Raw genomic sequence first — 10,037 nt, 5'->3', positions numbered from 1 at the left:
GCCAAAGTGCTTGTTCATAGGGGGTCATATGATTGCTGTTTTTCTCTGTATGTATTATTGTAGGGTCTACCTTACAATATAAAGCACCTTGAGGCGACTGTTGTTGTGATTTGGTGCTGTATAAATAAAACTGAATTCAATTGAAAATTAAAATCTGTTTTGGGCTTCGACACGTGCACTGATTTATATGGACACAGCCCTGCAGAGTCCACCATCAGAAAGCAGCTCATTGCCTCTTTGAAGATTTTGTGGGATATGACATCACTCGCCTTGTCAGCTGCAGGCCTGGATGTGTGTAGTTTTGTAGCTAACAAAGCATCGACTCCTTAACCCGCTATTCATCAGACAAGTTCTTGTATTTTTCTGCATGTTTGGTCGCAGAGTGATTTAAATTGTAGTCCCTGAACACAGCGACCTGTGAACTGCAAACTAAGCTCACAGCTTTTTCTTTGACTTCTGTAAATAAATATTTTACAGTCCAGACCTTGTTAGAAATGCAGCAGTCAGTATTAATCTCTTTTTTTATTACATGAGCTGACGTGTCTGACATGAGGATTCACCTGCACATGCATCCTTACACAAATAAAAGTCACACTTTCAAAATAAAAGCAGCACAGGGTGCAAACTAGGGGGCGGGGTCAAAAAGAAAAGACTTTGCACTCATGAACCATGGAACATTGTCATTGATGACCATTACTACCCTCTAGGTATAGCCTCTGAGTCATCCCTCCAGCATACAGTTGGGTTTATGCTCAGATTATAAGTTCTCACAATTTATTATCAAACGGTTAATTTCAAATGAGTTTCGTATGGCGCCATGGACCTCCATCTCTCTGGCTGCTGCACCTGAGCAGTAAAAACTTTTATAGCATCTGGTAAAAACTGAATGTTAACGTGATTGGTCAAAGCTTCTATAGTTCAAACTGAAGAAGCTTCTTGGATAAGAGGTTTCCTAGTCTATCCAGGGAAACAGGGAAATGTGGATTATTAGACATGAAGTCTCTCTTGTCTAAGTCTCTGTTAGTACATGATTTAACTCGCATAGAAAACAGGTCTGGCCTGGATGCGGCATCAAGCTGGCACTTCTGACTGACAGGTGTCATGGCAGGGTGTATGTCAACCAGATGTGCGCCAGGTCTGGCAATGATGTTCCTATTTTCCTATTTTAGTTAGAAGACCCAAATGCCATGTTGCAATCCTATACCGCTGTGGTAGCCAACGTTTCAAATGCTGGTTTGACAGGTTTGTGAGTGTGCACTTTATCCAAAACCTAGTGAGGATTTACTCATGTTTACTATTGGGTGTCTGTAGTTCAGGAGGTAGAGCAGGGCACCTACTGATCGGAAGGTTAGTGGTTCGATGCCTGACTCCTCCAGGCTGCATGTGTGTGAATGTAGTTAGGAAGCACTCAGTTTAGAGAAAGTGTGTGTGATTGGGTGAATGTGGCGTGTTGTATAGAGGACTTTGAGTGGTCTACACAGCAAAGGACCACCAGTGTGTCTCGAACTAGCCATGTGTAAGCACCTTGTGTGGGTCAGGGCTGGGAATAGTGTGTGTACAGGACGGGAGGGGGTCGTGAGTGAGGCGATCTCTGGCCAATGACAGTTATTCTTACAGTTTCTGGGACGACCAACTCAGATACCAGAAATTGAAAACTCACTGGTTGTCATGGAAACCCCAAACAAAAGATTACCCTTCTGTTTGTGAAACAACAGATTTTACTCAATAATGTCTCAGAAACACAAAACACGATTTCATTCCCATTTTCATAAAAACTGTTTGGGACCCTCAAAGAGGCAGCGGAGAATACTGAGGCAGTCAGCAGCAGAATGTGCCTGAAAATACAGATTTTATAATTAATCATTTTTAGAATATTTTAAACGAATATTTTATAAATATTTCTTCTTTTCAGTTTTATGAAACACGGTGTGTTTTGCATTAGTAATACTGTGTTAGTTGCATCATATTGCTGTAAATGCTTCATATATCATGGGTAAGTTGTTCTACAGTGTCACATCATAATTTAAAGGATGTTATGTGTTTGTATCATCTCTGCCCAGTTTCAGTCAGCCTGTTTAAGCTCTGATTTCTATCCTGTATGATTTATGCCATAACTGGAATATTTAATATTTATTTAACATTTAATCAGTCTGTTCCTCATGTTATCAAAAACACACAGTTCATCATAGTTTTATACACACAGCACACGCACTGCAAAAGATACTCGTCTTTGAGAAGATGATATGAAACTGAATCTTGAATCTCAATGTTTGAAACGGTTCAATTTTACAGCTGTAAATTTTGCATTAAATCATTTTATTTATTAATACAATAAATTTAATTTTGGCCATATTATATTTACATTACCAGTGTGAGCTGACACTACTCATGAACAACATTAGCTAAGTACTATTTACTAGCTAATCTTAAAATTACTGTTGGACACAGAAAAAAGCCGACAATCCAACAGCCCTTCTGACCCTCACGGTCTTCTAAAGGCCCAGCCTGACTGTGAAGCCCGGGTCCTGTGAAGGATGCAGTCCCTGACTTAGGACACACCTTTTGTTTTGCTGTCTCCTGTTTTGCCACTTGATGTCACTGAAACAAAGCTTTGAATGAATGAACTCATCCACCAAGTAAAACTGGAAACCAGCTTTGCTGCAAGCTCAGAGAAGAATACAAAGACAAACAGGTCAACTGCAAAATTCAGAAACTATAACTCTTCATAGAAATCACAGAACTTGGAAGACGGGGACAGGTTGTGGTCTTTGTCCAGCCTCTCTAAGTGAAAGGCCATGATTGATCGCATGATCAATAACAGTTGCCTGAATTTCATCTGAAACTTGAGACCTTCCAGCTAGACCTCTACCTCACACACATTTGGAAGAGGCGTCTCCTGCTCTGCTGAGATAGAGACAGTGAAAACTGAGAGGATCCCAGGTTCTTTAGGCGGGTCAAAGCAATCAAGAAAAACTGTAATTACCTTCTGTGTGGCCTTCCTGTTCTCAGTGGTGGTGCCAGCGTACCAAACTCCCAGGCAGCAGGAGAGCACGTTCTCCACTGAGGAGCGCTACAAGGCCAGCAGCAGCTTTTGGGCCAGGTTGGTCTTCCTCAAGGCACAAAGGAAGTGCAACCAGACTCCACCCGCTCTTCATTTATAATGAGAAGAGGCTGGACTGTGGACCAATTATTCAAACACTGACTGTGAGACCAACACATGGGTGTAGCACAGCTAATGAACCAACAACAAGCTGCTAACAGGTCTGTCAGTTGCAGTGAAACCATTAGCAGTTAAAGCTGGAGCAGATGGGCCACGTAGAAAGTGCAGGATAGCATGATGGCGATCGTGTCCAGCAGGTGTGCGAGCTGGAGCTGCACAGAGGTAGTGACAAAAATGCAACATGGCAGCTCCTATAAACAGTACAGTGGGGGGAGGAGCCAAGTCATCACTCTGTGACACAGCCACAAATAGCTTTAGCTGTTCTTTGTCTTGAAATTGTGAATTTCCCTCATGAATCTTGTGTTTTAATTTATGGATTTGGATTTTTGTCCTATAATGAAGTTTTGTTCTTTTGCTTATGAATCCCATTCCTACTGTATGACCTTTAGCTCCTGTTTAAATTAAACGTTTCAGGTTCAATGTAATAAAAATGAACTAATTACCAGTGTCACTGCTTAAACAATATTTTTACTATCCGCCCATACGTTGATATGATTTCATTTTGGCTAAATAAATTATTGCTAATCATCCCCAGTCTTACTGAACAGTTTGTCCCACCTGGATGTTGGTGTGATTCACTGTTTTCTTGTTGTACGTTAACCTGAGAGAAGCAAAGAGGGTCAAATGAAATCCGGTTGGATAAGTTCACCACACTATATCTGAATATTCTGCCACAGTTTGTAGTGAAAATGCTTACACTGATCAGCTCTGCCAGCTGAGGTCACCCTCCAAACTCTGATTAAACGTGTCAGTTTATTCACCCTATTATCATCCACTCGCATCCTGTTGTCACTGATTGTCTGCGTGTGATGGTGCTGATGTGGAGACCACTGCTGATCAATAAAAAACTGTACGTGTCCAGAACCTGGGAGGCATTCTGTAATTAAATCAATAGCTGTGCTTGGCTCGTGGCATTAAGATTATTGGCTACGCTGGTATTTAGTCACTGTTGTCTTAAACCGAGAGTATAAACTGGCTACCATAAGAAATCAATGGCTGCATATCACAACCAGCATCCTAATTACCTGGCAAGGGATCAATGTGGTTTTCTGCGTTACCGCTCTCTCAGGAAAATCACAGGACGCTATTTTTCTTGGTGACTCTCCAGCTCAGAAGATTACGCCCATCAGAGTCAGAATACTTTATTATTCCCAGAGGAAGTCACAGCTGCTCCAACACAGTAAAAGAGCAGCGAGGAACAAGTTAAAGTGCCAATATAAAATACTGGAGTATATTACAGAATAGCTCTAATATGTATTCTGATATATCACACAAAATTGAAATATAAATGAAGCTGAAATTGAGGTGCAGATACTAAGGGTGTACAACTATTGTCGTACGAGTGCTTATAAAAGCTGTACAGAGAGAGCACCACAGGCAGGAATCATTTCTTGTGTCGTTCAGCTGAACGTGCTCCTGTGACTGGTTAGCACCTCATGGGGAGGGTGGGAGGTTTGGGAGGGGATCTCTTACTGTTTAGGCTGAAATTGTTTTGATTTATGAAACCATGCAAGGATGTAAAAAATACCGCACCTCAAATGCATTTCACTTTAAAGTAACAAGCCTGTTTTGTAAGGAGTAGAAATGACAGATATTTGTTGTAAAATGTTTGGAGTAAAAGTAAACAGCTGTCAGAATTCAAATATCAGACTGTATTAAAACACACATTTTCTCATTGCTTCAACAATTAAATAACACAGAGAAAAATGTTTCAATAATTAATAATAATAAAAATTTAGAATAATTCATTAATTTTAAGAGGATGGAGGTGCTGCAAGCTTTGACATACTCTTCACGTCCATAGTGTTATATGTCCATATACAACGCCTGACTTCAGGTTCATTGTTAAGGCCTTTCACATCGGACGTGGCATGCACTGCCTCACTGCTAACTAGAGCGAAGGACCCAAAGTCTGTGCTGCGCTGGCCGCTGCGCTCTGTGGCCGCTCTACTACATGAGCCTGCTGCTTGTCATTTCAAAACATGCATCTCTCTGACTTTATATCCTCTCCGAGGGTTTGTGTTGTATTATGTTCAAATGTTTAATGAAAAAAAATGTATCACTCATTCATAAAGAAGAAAACTTTGTAACTATCCTGACTAGTGAAGAGTAAACAGCCACTTCCCTAAAGAGATCATGGAGCGACGCAAGATACTGTTTCCAGTCTGACACACCGACGCACAGTCCTGGGCTCCCGCCTGTCATCGTCGTCGGGGACCGGCTCTATTTGGACGGACGGCTCTACCACGACCCTGGCGCCACTCCCTGGTTGTTTTTGAAATAAGTCTTTATGCAGATGATGCTTTTCCTCCAACACTCACAAACCAATCTCTCTGAGGTAATTATATCAATAAACTCTTTTTCAAGAGATTATTAGATAAACTGGTTAAAATCTACAGTTCTTCTAATAAATTGCTCCTTCAAAAATATTAAATATTTAGGTGTTAATGTCTCTGCTAAGCTTGCAGATTTAACTAAATTAAAGCACATCCCACTTTTGAAGACAGTAGAAGTCTAGATGGAAATCTCTACCCACATCACTCATGTGAAGGGTCGCTTCAATAAAAATGATGCTCTTACCAAGAATCAATCATTTATTTTCAATGATCCCGAGTAAACCCTCACCACACTGGTTCAGATCTCTGGATTGTATATTTCTGAATTCCTTTGGAAAGATAAACCCCCGCGTGTCAGCTTAAAAACACTACAAAGGACCAAAGATAAAGCAGGACTGGATCTGACTAACTTTTATCAGTACTGCTGTCGTAGCTTTGCTCTACATACTATCCCGGGTTAGTTTGTGGTTGCATTATGTTACAGTTTACATCCATGTTTTTAAAGTGAACACTTCTGAACCATCAGGTCATTTTTCTGTTAAAGGAACATTTTTGGTGAATTATGCTCGTTGACTTTGCTTTGCTTATACTTACCATTGTTTGTTCCTTTGTTCAGATCTTACATCCAGAGCAGGTGTGTGGGCGGGGCCGGCCCAGCACTTCCTGTTTATATAGGTTCATGATGTCATTGATTGCATCACTGGGTACAAACTAAGCTTTTTGAGTTGCACTGCATAAAGTGTTTTACTTTTGAAACCATTTAGTTGTGTAAATGAGTTTGTAAGATAGATGAATAACCTTTTGTTTTTTGGGCTAAGCTGTTGTTAGTGAGAGACTGATGAGGTGCACAAATCTGTATAAAACCAGTGAGATTTGGACAACCAGGGTTTTTTAAGATGACAGAAAATAAAATACACCAAGAAGAAACTTGACCAGTCTGCTGATGCTGTCTTCTTATCACTACCTCACACAGTCCCATTACAAACACCACCAAGTGTGGTACAATCCCTCCCCTCAAAAGCCCCAAAATTACTGTCTAACACATACAGGACACTCTCCAAAATAGATGCCCCCCCCCATGCTAACCAAGCATAGGATCAGGATTCATATGGAATCTCTGAAATCCACATCAGCAGCAAATGTTCCAACACTGGGAAGAATTGTTTCTTCCAAGAGAGATTTCCTCAGTGGGGTTTTTTTTTTTCTTTTTATTTAAATGACTCTCAGTATGTTTAATATCCTCCAGAATCTTGATGTAGTCGATTATTCAGATTACTAAATTGAAGTTTAAAGGTGTGAACGATCCTGTTAAGTGATCTAAGATATTCTCTCACCTCAAAGCTGAACTTTTCTACAGAAACACATTTACAAGATAGAGACCACTTTACACTGAAATGTCCTTGGGAGTGCAAATCTGCCACTCATTCAAACAGACATTACATCTTTAGACCGCTCGTGGTCACACCTCCGCCTAATCCCCCACACTTAAATCTGTATCTTATTTTAACTTCAAAATGGGTGTGTTGACTTTTGGAGACTTCTTAATCCACAAACAAGGACATATTCTTTCTTTTTTTTAATCTTATTTCTGTATTGATTTTTTTCACTGACAGTTTAAAGTGATTCCCTCTGACTATCATCCAGCTGTGCTTTTAGGCCCCCCTTACTCTGGACTCTAGACCAATCCCGTTTCTCCTTCCCATGGGGTTTCTATTCATTTCTGCTTTCAGATGATATATTTAATAACTTCATTGCATCAGCAACTGGTGAATTTTTATCTATTAATAATAACAATTCAGTTTCTCACTCAGTGTTATAGGAATCTCTCAAAGCTTATCTATGTGGGCAGATCATTTCTTTTTCAGTTCATGGCAACAGAACCCAAAAATCCAAGCTGCAAAGGGAGGCGGGAAAGCAGGGAGGGAGAAAGAGAGAGGGGGAAGACGAGCAGTAAAGGGCCGTGGGTCCGACTCCAAACCATGCTACTGCCCTGCAGCCAGGCAGCACGTGGTCACTGACCTGGCAAACAAACTGAATCAAATTTTAACTCAAATTAAGGAAGAAAAAATGCCTCAAACCCACCGGAGAGGCTAATGGATCATCTCACAGCACATGATGCTCAACATCTGATATTACATTCCCGTGCTGTTTATTACAAATATGGTGACAAACCAATCAGGCTTTTAGCACGACACCTGAGACGTCAGTCTTCCTCTCGACTAATTTGTCAAGTTAAGGATTCCTCAGGTGATCTTGTTTCTGACCCACTACCTTTATCAGTCTGAGTCATTGTCAGATGATGATGTTTCTGTTGTTAGTCTGATGGTCGCTGACAGGCCTGATGCACTTCTTAGTCTGGGGTAAATTTTATTTCAATGAAAACGAAAGTCATGCTTTCTAATAACTTTTTTAAAAAGTTTATTATTAAACTGGTCCCTGTACCGTTTATTAACACAGGTATCTAAAGCCTGTTTCATTAGTTCCTACTTGGATTGACTCGGCTCGGATCACCACGGTTTTCAGGGTTTTCCATCATGCCACAGTACCTGGTACTTTTTTAGTACCTGCTCGCCCGCGTTCTAAGCAATCTGAGCAGGTACTAAAATGTCACGTCGTCAGACTGCACGCAAGGTAGTACCTTAATCCAGTCGATCCAAGTCGAGTCGTGGCGAGTCGATCCGAGTAGGTACTAATGGAAAAGTGGCTTAACTCTCTACTAAAAAAGAAAAGGACCCCAGCTCCTGTACCTCATAAATGCTAGTTAGACACTTTAGATGCTTCATCTTGAACTAATATCTCAGGAGCCAAACGATGTGATTAAAGCCCATCACCTGTTTGTCAGGGTTCGCACACTGACAAATGTACTTCTCTCTGCTCTCTCCCTTCTGCCCTCGTGATGCAAAGGAAGCACTGAGTCGTGTTAACTGTGATCATCTCTCTGCTGTGTTGCTGTGGTTTTAGGGAGAGGTTTGAATCTCGGGTTAAGTTTCTGTAAACTTCCCCAGCACAGCTACAAACATGCAGTCCAGTTATTTTACATCATTTCACGACATATTCGACTCTCCGCTCTCTCCCCTCCTTTCTGCTTTGGCTATAGAAACACTCTGTTGCTTTAAAATAGCTGCCTTTACTTCATGGGATCTTCCATTATGCTATTGAACTTAAACTGTGTCTTTACGCAGATGACCTTCTTTTATATGAATCTCATAAATCTTTGACTTTTGCTTCGTTCTCTGGCTGTAAGGTTGATTGTTTTCCGGTTAACTCTCTAGCTCTGGCACTCAAACAACCTGATTTCCCTTCAAACTTACGCTGACAGGGTTTAAATACTGAGGGATCAGTATTACCTGTTCTCCCATACGGTAAAAAAATATATTTTAAAATACATTTTGAAATATATTTCAAAATATACAAAAAATGGCCAAAAAATATATGTGCTAAAACACATTTTAAAATTGAAATGTATTTTAGCACATATATTTTTTGGCCATTTTTTGTATATTTTGAAATATATTTCAAAATGTATTTTAAAATATATTTAAAAAATATATTTATAATATATTTTGAAATGTGTTTTAACACATATATTTTTGGGCTGTTTTTTTATATTTTGAAATATATTTATAAAATATATTTCAAAATACAATTTAAACTTATTTAAAATCATTCAAAAATATATCAATTTAACCCTTCATATATTTCTAAGAAAACACATTCACATGTAACAGCTGAAAGAAATCTTTATTTGATGTTTAAAACATACATATAGCATATCAATCAAGCAAGGAATATTAATTTTATAATTTTATTCTCATTACATACTTAAACATTCTAAAAGAAACACACACACACACACACATATATATATATATATATATATATATATATATATATATATATATATATACAAATACATATATGTGTGTGTGTGTGTGTATGTGTATATTTTGTGTGTGATTGTATTAACATAAGTCAACGTACTTAAAATGTAATTTCTTTTCCTTTTCCAGCAGTCTCAGTTCCCCCAGCTTTCACTGCAATCCTCAAAGCCCTTCTGGACACATTGGGAAACCTCTTCCTTACCGCCACTGTAACAAACAAAAGTCACAGTTCTATTACTTTTATCAGAGTTAAAATAAAAATATGATTTATGTTAGCTGGCTTCATTTGGCAAACAGATATTTCTGTTTATATAGATACAGATATTAATACAGATATATTTTACGCATAATTTTACCTCTTTTTTTTTTTCCTTGATGGAAAGTCTATCCAGTTCACATTACAGTAATGCTAACACCCCTTTTGGTCGTCTCTCCTTACCCTCCAGCATTCATAAATCTGTTGACCTTCTTTGTCTGAGACCACCCACCACAATGCATCATCACCTATTTGTATTGGTAACTTACTTTACAACCTATTTTAATGGTTGCAAAGCAAGTGTAATGGCTATCTTGTTTCTTCTTGGAGTTCTCTATTTTTCT

Source organism: Oreochromis niloticus, linkage group LG17 (assembly GCF_001858045.2).
Source record: "Oreochromis niloticus isolate F11D_XX linkage group LG17, O_niloticus_UMD_NMBU, whole genome shotgun sequence".
In the NCBI taxonomy this organism is placed as follows: domain Eukaryota; kingdom Metazoa; phylum Chordata; class Actinopteri; order Cichliformes; family Cichlidae; genus Oreochromis; species Oreochromis niloticus.
This window is presented reverse-complemented; position numbering follows the sequence as displayed.